The sequence below is a fragment of the Capsicum annuum genome, chromosome 6 (assembly GCF_002878395.1).
Source record: "Capsicum annuum cultivar UCD-10X-F1 chromosome 6, UCD10Xv1.1, whole genome shotgun sequence".
Classification (NCBI taxonomy): domain Eukaryota; kingdom Viridiplantae; phylum Streptophyta; class Magnoliopsida; order Solanales; family Solanaceae; genus Capsicum; species Capsicum annuum.
Window position 1 is genome coordinate 159,517,804 of NC_061116.1, and position 12,887 is coordinate 159,530,690.

The following is a 12,887-nucleotide window of genomic DNA, read 5'->3' on the forward strand; positions in this document are numbered from 1 at the left end:
GTTTCCTTAGGCATATCTCTCTTTCTTAGTTTCACATTGACTAATTATAATGAATGAGTTTCTGTCTTTTAGTAAATGTATATAAGAAGCTCTTTAGTGTATAAGCAAATCTTTAGTGTATAAGCAATTCTTTAGTGTACAAGCAATTATTTAGTGGTCGCATCAAAAGTACAGTAGAGGTTGGTTGAGGATGATGTTATGCAACATTCAGAAGAAGTCTTAAGGTGAATGAATTATAAAAGAAGTAAGGAAATGAGATGACTCTTTCTTGAACTATATCATAAATAGATCTTCCCCTCCATAACCATCACGAGTTTTTCTCTATTTCTCTCGTGTATCGTCGTAATGCCCTTAATGCTAGGTTTTGAAATAAAATTTTCATGTCATTCCTATTTAGGTCCGATTTGTATCCCTCCGTTGTTTCCTTTTCCTTCTACATCTTTTCCTGGAAATGAGAAATAAGATGATACACTTGAATTGTATTATTTAAGTGGTAATTGCTTTCCATAAAACCTACTTCTACAATTTGTAGGTCACCGAGTCATTCAAATAAGTTTTGTTTTCCATGGTTTTCCTATGTTACAACATCCATACCAATTAGGTCAATTTAAAATAGATATGTTAAACATTCTATTAGGTATCCTAGTCTTGACTCTTCTCTATTGTATTCATTCTCTTTTCTGCTCTTGGAATCACATCTAGCAGTGGTTGGAACAGCTCATAAAATCCAACCACTTCACCTACTTCATTGCCCCTAACTATTTCTCGTACCTCTATTGAAATAGAATGGTTTTATATTCTTTCATTGATTGGTTATTCTTCTCTGTTCGTTTCTCTTTATCCAATTTCGATCTCGACTAGTTCACAAGATTTAATGGCCAATTCTCCTCCAAACCCCGATTCAATTGTTTTCCAAGAATGTTGAGTTAAGTATTTAAGCCATGTATCTGGGAGGAACAACAATAAAAGAAGGGCTTTTATTTTTTGTTTTGCAGCTATTATCAAAATCTATATATAAGAATCTCTTTTTTAAAAGAAAAATTATATATTTGTCCAATCTCTAGTGGTGGTGGAACCAACCAAGATGTATGTCGTCCGACCTGACCTCAAAATATTTCTTCACAACCTATTTGACTCTCTGGCTGTATTTATTTATGTGGTATTCCAAGATCGAATTCCTCCCAGGAACAAACGAAACAAAGATATGAACTGGGTAAATAGAAATGGAAAAGAAATGTTTCTATTTAATCCAAATTAGTTGCTTTTTCTATATCCATATGATCTACTAAAGAAGATCAGTATTGACCATATAATAAAAATAGATCTTGTTCCATGAATTCCCAAGAAGGTACCAACCTGTCCGATGCTTCTTTGCCAAATACGATACACAAATGGGACCTGCACTATGACGAAACTATGCAAAAAATTACTTCTTTTTTGTCGATCGAGCTTCTTTCCCTCATTTCATTCATCTAGCCCTCTTCACAAACCTATAAAATTGATGCCACAAAGATATAAAACTCTATTATCAAATAAATAAGGAAATGAGCAACTATTTGGCATAAGATATTAGGAGGCGTGGAAATAGCAGTTGTAAGAATTGGAAAAACCATAAAAAAATAATGATAGTTCGTGGATTTTTCTATAGAAAGACCTCTTAGTTTTCGAAAATGAATCACAATTAATGGTACCTAGGAGAATACTGATGGAATGAATAAAATATGAACAATCAACAAAATACGGTCATAGATCTTAGGTTGTAACTTGATCATGAGTGAATTTGTTGATGTTTGATGTGTGAGCTGATGGTAACACATTTGAGGCTTTTAATTGAGAATAATTGCAAAGTCTTAAGAAAATTTTGTTGTTTTTTATTGTTTTATCTTTGATTTTGCAGTAGAAGCTAAGATGCTAGAGAACCAACAAGGTTGGTAGCAAAAGAGTTGAAATCTGAAGCAAAAAGAAGAGAAGTGTGGCTGATGACATTCCTGATAAGTCGTCAGCCCTGTGACAAGTTATCAACTTCATTGTCATCCTTATACAGATAATGGACCTGTGTTAAGAGTTGTGATGACATTTTGTGATAAGCCATCAAGGAGCTGATAGGTCGTCAGAATTGGCGTCACCCTAAGGCAGAACATGAGAGCTAAGGTAGAGATGTGACGACATTCGTGATAAGTTGTCAAGGAGCTGATAGGTCATAAATACCATTGTCAACCTAAGGCAGCGAATACCAAAAGCAAAGAGGAGCTGACGACATTTGTGATAATTCGTCAGACTCCTGATAGGGCGTCACTGATGGTGTCACTTGTCCGAGGAATTACAGAACTTTACTATTTTGTTTCCATAATTAGGGAAAACTATTTAAAGCGTTGTTTAGGGTTTTCTTAAGGTTTCCGAACATAAGTTTTAAGACACATATTTTTGTTATTTTCTCTCTCTTTTTCTTGGCTTGAAAAAGCAATTACTTTGAAGAGATTTTGAATCATTACTTTGGGATTCCTATTGTGATCTAATCTGAGAATCACTAGTTATTATTCATCTTGTGGTAAGTTTATATTTCAAATTATGAATTCATCTAGTTGTTTTGATCATTACATTATGAGTGGCTAAACCCCTTTAACCTAAATTATGGGATCTAGGGTTAAGTCTTGATAAGGTACTAAGTATTTACGATTCGAAAGGTAATAGGACTCCTTGATAATTTTGAGGTTTTAATTATTGTCTATTGGTTGTAAACGATAGATAACACCTGCTTTGATTTGCTTGAGAAAGAAATCAAATACAGTGGGAAGTGAATTATCAACAGGGACTTGGAAACACTAAAATTCCATTTAATAATCAATGTTGTAACAACATTGATTAACCTGAGGTGAAGTCTGGTTAAAAAATATAAATTCCCTAAGTCCGAGAGGATTAGGAAATTAAATGCTTAAGTAGGACGAGAGACATTTTGGCATAACTTCGATAAAGATAACTTGTTGTCCTACCTACTGTGAGAATATTGAACAACTATTAGCATCTGTCAAGTACCAAAACCCTTACTGAACATAATTCTTGTTTTTCCATAAAATCTCGACAACAAACACTGAAGCTAAAGTGACCAATAATTATTTGTTAAACTAAAAACATTCCATTTCAAGAAACATCCAACTATCAGTTGATTAACTCGGAAATGACTTAAGTTCACACCATATTCCCTGTGGGATTCGACCCCAACCTAGTTGGGTTATATATTGACAATGATCACTTACATTCTCATTAGAGAGGTGTAGTTTGAGCGTTATAAAAAATGGCACCGTTGCCGGGGAATACGGTTGTAAACTAAAGTTTGTGTTTGCTAATTAACTGTTAGTCAAGTTTCCTAGGTTTACGTTTATTTGTTGTTTTCGTTATTGTAGGATATTTCTAGTGTATTCCAAGAACCAAAAGTTTCAGAGAACCATTATTACCACTTAATCTAGAACCGCAACAAATTAGCAGAATGGCAGACCAGCAAGAGGCTGATAGATTAGCCGCCCTAGCTATCAGGTGAATGTGCAGAATGTCGGTCAACAAACACAACATCAAAATCCTAAGGATGAAGATTTGGGAGACAAGGAGTTCCTATATCCTAGTAACCCAAGGCTTGCAAAGCAGGTAGCTGCACCAGTACGACGTAATGTTAATAGGAATCGTCCATTTTGAGAAAGGTAAGAATACCATCTGGTCCAGTATGACCTCAATAATGATGATGACATAATGGATGGAGAAGGTGCAACTGGTGCAATCATTCCTCCACCGTTGGCACCTAGGGCAAAATTCAACATTACGAGTACTATGATTCAACTCCTCAATTTGAAGGGGTTCTTTGGTGGCCTTCCTAAGAATGACCCAAACTTGCATCTGGTGAATTTTGTCGTCATCTATAAATCTTTTGATAACCCAGTAGTGGGACAGAATGCTATCCGGTTGAGATTGTTTCCATTGTCTCTATCCAGGGAGGTAACATTGTGGCTTAATAAGCTGACACCCAATTCTATAACCAACTGGAGGCAGTTAAAAGGAGCTTTCCTAGAAAGGTTCTTTTTGCCTTCCTGGAGGGTTCAATTGAGGGATGAGATCAGCAACTTTAGGTAGCTCCCGACTGAAGCCTTGTATGAAACTTGGGAGAGATTCAAGAAGAAGATGACACAGTGTCTGAACCATAATATGATAGACATACACTTGATGGAGATTTGTATAGGGTTTAACTCTGTTACAAAGCAAATTGTAGATAATTCTACTGGTGGTTCGTTAGTTGAACTTACATTCCCAGAGACTTCATAAATGCTAGAAAGAATGACCAAACAGAGTCGGGCATGTCATACCAGTGACTCTATGATAGCTAGCCCCACTGTTTCTAGTGGTATGACTGCGGAACAATGTAGACGAGATGAGGAGCATGACCAAGACATATCTCACCTAAAAATGCAGATGGATTTGCTAACCAAGCACTTGCTATCAGGCAAGACTGAGAAGGTGAAAGTTGTTAGGTCCCAACATAGAATGGATGCTGAGGCAGAAGAAGAGGCAAACTATGTCAATAATTAGGGGGTTTTCGAGGCAATGGCCAATGGAATAAAGGTCAAAATTATTATGATAAGCTTGGTTATAAATATAGGGAGCAGGGAAATTAGAGGAACAACAATGATAGGAGCGGTTCTATATCCCTCCGAGAAATCGTGAGGCTGCTATAATTAGTTCTAAAAAGATGTCCATGAAGGACATGATGGCTAATTTGGTGAAAGGAGTGGAGGCTACCAACTCTGATGTGACTACCATGAAGACTGATTTATTATCTATTAGTCAGTTGGTAAACTCACACTCCACTACAATCAAATATTTAAAACAGCGGAGAAGCTAATTATCCACAGCATTTAACCAGAAAAAGAGTGGAATATTACCAAGTGATACGGTCCAGAATTCATAGAATGATGGCTCATGTATGGCGATTACCACTACGAGTGGTAAGATATTACCTGGACCTTCTATGGGAAAAAAATATATTGGATGAGGTAGTTGATGATGAACCTAATGTAGAATGTCTAGTGTAGTCTGAGAAGCTGAATCATGCTTATGATGCTCCAGAGAAAGACTAAGAGTAGGAGAATAAGGTAGATTTGAAAACTCTCCCAAGACCACCACCTCCCTTTCCTCAATGATTGAAAAAAACTGATGATACAAAATTCAATAAATTCATACCAATGCTAAAACAATTGAAGGTGAATGTTCCATTGGTGAAGGCACTTGAGTAAATTCTAGGATATGCAAAGTTTATAAAAGACCTTTTTATGAATAAATGGAAGGTTAGCCATGAACCAGAGGACAATCTTTTTAACTATGATGCTATCTCCACAAGGTCTTTAGTGTAGAAAAAGGCAGACCCGAGAGTATTTACCATCACGTGCACTATTGGGTCCCTGAATTTTATAAAATCACTATGCAATTTGGGAGACAGTATACACCTAATTCCACTTTTTGTGTACATGAAATTGGGTTTGGGGAATCCTACCCTGACAAACATACGGTTGGTGATGGAGAATAGGTTTGTAAAGTGTCCTGTGAGAAAATTACATGATATCTTGGTAAAGGTGGCTGACTTTATTCTGCCTGCTGATTTTGTTGTCCTAGACTATGAGGTGGACTTTAAAGTGCCCATCATCCTGGGTAGACCATTCCTTGCAACTGGGAGAGTGATAGTAGACATGGAGATGAATGAGTTGAAGTTCAGGCTCAATGAAAAGGAAGCAAGATTCAAAATACACTCATCCATGACACCAATAAAAGAGACGAGTGTTTTCTCAATTGTGGACGTATTCAATGAAGATGGTAAAGAGGTATCAGCAGGTTGTCTTGGCGAAGTCAAAGTAGTCAATATAACCAAGTCGTGCCGCGATATTAAATCAGTTACTATTGGGAGACAACCCAAAATTTTTATGTTCCTGCAAATATTTATTATTTTAGTTAAGTTCTAGTTCAAAGAAGGTGGAATCGATGTATCCAACCAAGTGCTCCTGACGACATTTTTGATGGGCTATCACAATTGTGATAAGCCATCAAATTTATCGTCAGAGACATCAGCTCTGAGGTAGGTTCTTTTAAGGCTGACGACATTTGTGATAGGCTATCACACTTGTGATAAGCCATCAAAAAATGTCGTTAGAATAATCCCCAAATTAGTTGAAATTGTGTACCAAATTAAAAAAACCCGACCCGGCTAATAGCTTGGCCTTTCCACTTTCCCGCGTAGTTTTTATTTCCTTTAAGTGTGAATTCCTTCCATACTTAGCATATTTTCTTTCCTTTTATAGAGTGTTTCCAAGTAAACCAAAGGAAAAACTTCCTTGTGTGTGTGGGTTTGCAATCAAAATCAAGAATTCTTCTTTCATCTACATCCTCTTGCTCATGTAACCAAGTGAAGCCACTCACTAGGTATGCTCAAAACCTAACTCTCCTTTTAAATTAGTAAATGATTAACTGATGTAAACCCAGGTTCCCAAGAAGCTTGAACCAAGTTTATCTTACAAATAGCTGAAAATCGGGAACTAGGGTTTTCTGTGCAAGCTTGAGGCTTAAAAGCTCCACTAAAAAATGAGAACCAATGGGGTTTTAAGGAGAAAGTGGATCAAAAATTAAGTTAAACATTGAGTTGGGACTCTGTCTAGAGCTGACGACTTTTATGATAATCTATCATATTTTTGATAGATTATCAGAAATGTCGTCAGAAGTTGATAAGAATTTTATGGGTTCTGTTTAAAGCTGATGTCATTTGTGATAAGCTATCACATTTGTGATGGCTTATCAGAAATATCGTCACACCTAGGATCTGAAGCATAAATAATCCCTTTCAAGAGGTGTGAAACATAAATGATTGATGTGTTGTATTTATATTCTTGAGGGTCAACTAATGGGTTTTCTCTTGCTATAGGTTTTGTAATGGCTCCCAAAGAAAAGAACCCTAAACCTACAAAGAAAGAGAAACAGAGGAGTGTACCTCGAAAACTCTTCAATGAGGAATCCGATTATGAGGAAGAAGAGCCACTGCTCAGAAAACAAAGAAAGAAGATAAGACAAAAAATGCATCCACACCCCCACCAGTTGAGGTGGAGGACACTGAAGAAAGTGATACCAATCAAACAATGTCTAAATATATAGCTTCTGAGCAGACGACTTCTGAGCAACAAGAGTTTGAATATGCGGAATTTGAAGAGCATGATTCAGACCATCCTGATCTCAAAAAACATAAGTCTGGGCAACCTGAATCCGAGGGACCATCAACTGAGTCCCCTTTTCTCCTGAGTCAGAAGATGATAAAGAATCTCCGATTCAGGGAACGATGGTTAAATGCAAGAATCCTGAAGTCCGATATGGCACTAGGTGGCAGATTCCCAAAGCTCAAAAAATCTTCTTTGATGGGCTTCATAGAACTAACAGAAGAGATGTAAAAAGGACAATATTTGAGAAAAAGAGGATCGTTACCAAAGGGCTGAGCAGATATCTAGAAGTTGAGCGGAAATTTCACGACTACGACTTGGGACAGACTACAATAGGAGGAAATTCATTTTTCCCTACACTAGTTAGGGAGTTCTATGTGAACTACCAAGCTTTCTTGGAAAATATGTGTAAAGAAGGAGAGAAAGCAGCAGACTAACTTTTGCTGGATAAAGTTCCGGTACAGGGTGTAATGGTGGATATTTCTAAAGAAACAATCAAAAAGTTCCTTCATGGCCCAAACTTCACTCCTCAGGTTGCTTCACCTATTTTCTATGCCTGGTTGAAGCATCGGGAAAATCAACGATCTTGGTTAGCCACACTGAAAGCTGATGGAGAACCGAAATGGATGACCAACCCGAGTGAAAGGATCTTCAAGGCCTCTTTAAATTCAAAGGCAAGATTTTGGTGGGGAATTGTACATACCTGGTTGATGCCCAAAGATGGCGATAATATCCTCCAGGATGATAGAGCAATACTATCCACAAGTTTTGTAGCTAACCTCAAATTAAACTTTAGAGAGATTATCACCGAAGAGATAAAAATTTGGGTCTCAAGGTTTGATACAACATATCTTTTCCCTTGTTTAATTATGAGGTTGTATAGGGCAGCCAATGTGCCTAAGGTTATAGGGTTAGAAGAAGAATTTTTTGCCAAGAGAACCCACAATCCTATCTAAAATGATGAAAATTAGCCGAGGCTGATACTTGACAGAGGCGTAGAGATTCCAACAAATCCACCGGTTACAGGTACCATCTCAGTGACTAATGTAGAAGTACAGGATTCCAAAGCTGCACCACTAATATCTTCCACACGAGCAGATCCTGTGCCGGGAATTGAGACAAACCCTTCAGCTGCATTGCCTACAATAGAATTTGCCTTCAACCCTATGAACTTTAGGAGAGTGGAAAAGCAATCCAAGTGGTACGAGACTCATCTTAAACTATTTGCCAAGTAATTTGCGACTGCAGTAGACAAGAGGGTTAAAGCTGTACTTGAGCCCTACAAGACTATGTCGGGTTGGATTGGTGAATTGGAGAACCTCTTTAATGCGCAGTCAAAAGAAAGGTCAGTTCCAGAGATAACACTATTTAGATCAAACCTAGACAAAGTAAAAGCAAATGTTAGAAAGCTATAGTAGCACCAATTTATGGTTTCTATAGATCCGGCTGTTGAGGAGTTTGAGGGAGAAATCCTATTACTTGATCTCATAGAGGAACCAGTAAAGAAAAAAATAAGAAAGGTGAGAAAAAAGACAAAGGTAAGAGAGAAAGGCCTGACAGTGATGAAGATAGAAAATTAGAGAAGAGGGCAAGAAAAAAAATTGAGAAGAAGGAACTGAAGAAGGCGATGATTGAGTCTATAATTGACAATGAGAGATGGGAGGCAGCCATCTGAGCGAAAGCCTCAGGTGCCTCAACTAGTAGGCCTTCAGAAACTGCCAGGCCAGCTTCACCAGAATAGGCTCCTGATAGAGATAGGGCAGCTAAGGATGTGGCAGCAGGGTCAGGAATCCATGACCCCTGAGCTTGATCTACCCCAGGTATACCCTAATCCTTGGTTTAATTTTTCTTTGATTTAAAGTTGAGGGTGTAGGGTAAAATTATTGTTGTATAATTTTGTAGTCAACTAGGAGAAATACTAGTACTTAAGGCAGTTAACCTATTTTTTTTATTTTTGAGCACCTATCCAATGGATTGAGTATTTAACTATGTGAATTGAATCTGATTGTGACCACTGTGCATCTTTGTATAACATTAGTTTTAGTGATGCAGTAATCATTGCTAAACAACTGCACGAACTAAATGAGTAGTAGCTTATGATATACTTGTGTGCCAAGTGCTTATGAGATCTTACTCAGTTCCCATTGTATGTTGAAATCCGGAACTTACCCGGTTAGTCTTACCTAGGTTGAAGGATAGGGGTTAGGAAAGGATCATAGGCCGTTTTGATATTAGCTCACTTTTAGCCTAAATAACCTTCCCTGTATGTAGAATATCCCTTGATCCCTGCTTTGAGCCTGATTAGCTTTTTTTTTTATGACAACTGTCACTTTTCTAGTTTATATCATAATGAACCTATTTTGGCCCTGGTCCTCCTTGGACACTGTGCACCTTGACTTAGGCAAATGGCCAAAGTTGACGTTGGCTATCATAAGGGTGCGTGATGTAAAATAAGTAGGAAGAAAGTTAGAGTAAAAGAAAAGAATAAAAATTTGAGTACGGTAGAAAAGAGCAACAAAAAGAACATTTGTGAAAAAAAAACAAAAAAAAAGTGATTGTAGAAAAAACCGCACCCATCCTGAATAACTATGATCAAGAAAAGAGAAGAATAGAAAAAGGCTAATGAGTGAAACCCCAAAAAGCTAGTGTAGTGTCAAGAAGGCTTAGTTACTTTAAATATCATCGAGTATCATACCAGCACCTAGCCTACATTACAAGCCAACGAGAAGACCTATAGTGATCCATGCTGACCTTTCTGATGATCTGGGTATTGAAAATAAGGGCAAGCCTATGGTATTTGGCATACATTGATTGGAACTTCATTCTGAGAGTGAGTATCTTGTGATTGTCCCTATGGTTATATATGTGTGTCTAATATGAGAAAAGGGGGATTTCTTTGTAGTGAGGGTACACTGGTTACATCGCTAGTTACTGACTTGTTTGGATAGTGTAAACTTGATGCATGCATGGTTGTGTTGCTGCGTTGGTGCCATATCTTGATTCTTATGGGTGTTGCATTGTTGTTCTTCAATAATATACACAGATGTTCTTAAATTGACTGATATTGGAGATGGTTAAGATGTTTGAGATGATATAGATAATTGACTGCCAAATGTACTTTGTATTCTCTTAGTTGTGTTTGAGTTGCTTGAGGAAAAGCAATTGTTTTCAACTGAGGGTGTTGATATGTGAGCTGATGCTAACACATTTGAGTCTTTCAACTAAGAATAATTACAAAGTCTTAAGCAACTTTTGTCATTTTGATTGTTTTATCTTTGATTTTGCAGTAGAAGCTAAGATGCTAGAGAACCAACAAAGATGGAAGCAAAAGAGTTGAAATCTAAAGCAAAAAGAAGAGAAGTGTGACTGATGACATTCTTGATAAGTCGTTAGCCCAATGATAAGTTATCAGCTTCATCGTCAGCCTTAGAAAGAGAATGGATTTGAGTTAAAAGTTGTGATGACATTTTGTGATAAGCCATCAAGGAGCTGATAAGTCGTCAAAATTCGCATCAGCCTAAGGCAGAACATGAGAGCTGAGGTAGAGACATGACGACATTTGTGATAAGTCATCAAGGAGCTGATAGGTCATCAAAATAATTGTCAGCCTATGGCAGCGAATACCAAAAGCAAAGAGGAGCTGATGACATTTGTGATAAGTCGTCAACCTCTTGATAGGGCGTCACGGATGGCGTCACCTATCCGAGGAATTGTTGAACTTTATTATTTTGTTTTCATAATTAGGGTGAACTATTTAAAGCATTGTTTAGGGTTTTCTTAAGGGTTCCAAACCTGAGATTTAAGACACATATTTTTGTTATTTTCTCTCTCTAGTTTCTTGGCTTGAAAAAACAATTACTTTGAAGAGATTTTAATCATTACTTTGGGATTCTTATTATGATCTAATCTGAGAATCACTAGTTATTATTCATCTTGTGGTAAATTTATCTTTCAAATTATGAATTCCTCTAGTTGTGTTGATCATTACATCATGAGTGGCTAAACTCCTTTATCCTGAATTATGGGAACTAGGGTCAAGCCTTGATAAGGTGCTAAATGTTAATGAATCGAAAGGTAATAGGACTCATTGATAATTTTGAGGTTTTAATTATTGTCTATTGGTTACAAACGAAATATAACTCCTACTTTGATTTGCTTGAGAAAGAAATCAAATATAGTAGGAAGTTAATTATCAACAGGGACTTGGAAACACTAAACTTCCGTTTAATAATCAATGTTGTAACAAGATTGATTAACCTAAGGTGAATTCTGGTTAATAAATATAAATTCCCTAAGTCTGAGAGGATTAGGAAATTAAATGCTTAAGTAGGTCGAGAGACATTTAGGCATAACTTCAATAAAGATAACCTATTGTCCTACCTACTATGAGAATCTTGAACCACTATTAGCATCTGTCAAGTACCAAAACCCCTACTGAACATAATTCTTGTTTTTCCTTAAACTCTTGATTACAAACACTGAAGTTAAAGTGATCAATAATTATTTGTTAAACTCAAAACCCCCCATTTCAAGAAACATCCAACAATCAGTTGATTAACTCGCAAACAACTTGAGTTCACAGCATATTCCCTGTGGGATTCGACCCCAACCTATTAAGGTTATATATTGACAACAATTGCTTATATTCTGATTAGAGGGGTGTAGTTTAAGCATTATCAATGTTGCACCCATGAAGTATGGAAAGTGACAAACATTGGGAAATACCCACGGAGAAGTTAGGAACACGAACAAGGAGAAGAGAGAACCACTTAAATAGAGGAATCGATTGTATTTCGTCCTTTGTTCCTTATAGCAACTGGGGATCAAAAAGTACCAAATTTGATGACATATTAAGGGAAAGATGAAGTAAGAGCATGCTATTGGAAACATTGCAATATATGTCGGGAAGGCATCCATTGATGGTGTATAAACAAAATACAAATCTAGAGGCAGGGTAAAAAAGAGTTTAGCCAATTGAGATATTAACTCTTTCGGGAACTAGTAACACGTAAACTATGTAAAAAAAAATACCAATCAATATCTAAACGGAAAAGATGGGAATATCTCCTAGAATAGTTTCCAGTGTGAAATAAATTCATAGGATATATATGTGTAATTCAAAGGAAAAATTGAAAATTTTTATAGGATTGATTATGTACTAGAACTAAATCACTACAAATCAGAACTAAATCACTATAAATCAGAACGTTTAAGAATGCATAAATAATTTTATGGGGATTCTTTATTGAGAATCAAAAGTTATTCTATTAGAAAGGCATTTTCTTTGCTTAAAAAAGTGTTCCTTCTCAACAGGGATTCCCATAACTCTCTTAACTCTCGACGATGTTGCATTTCCAATTAGGCTTGGTGCTTTTGTTTTAAAAAGCCCTGGAAATGCTATTCCTAGGTCCTTTTTACTTCAGAATAGAATGGAAATGCCTCTCTTTTAAACACAAACTTTCCAAGACGTGGAATAGAGCTGGGTTATTTAATTCAAAGGGTTCAAGGTGTACCCTTAGTATAGAATCCAAGTCTTGTGGATCAATGAAGAATTGGGGATCTTCCCTCCCAAAATAAATTAGTTGATAGAGGGAGGAAATCTATTATATATGGAGAAACAAAACTGAGTTTCTAGGAAATTATGCACCATGA

General features: G+C 36.7%; 2 pseudogenes; one reads left to right on the forward strand and one right to left on the reverse strand.

Moving 5' to 3' along the window:
* Nucleotides 1–252: 252 nt before the first annotated feature.
* LOC107874171 lies at nucleotides 253–925 on the forward strand (annotated as a pseudogene).
* A 478-nt stretch (nucleotides 926–1,403) lies between these two features.
* Nucleotides 1,404–12,362, reverse strand: LOC124899540 (annotated as a pseudogene).
* Between the last annotated feature and the right edge of the window lie 525 nt (nucleotides 12,363–12,887).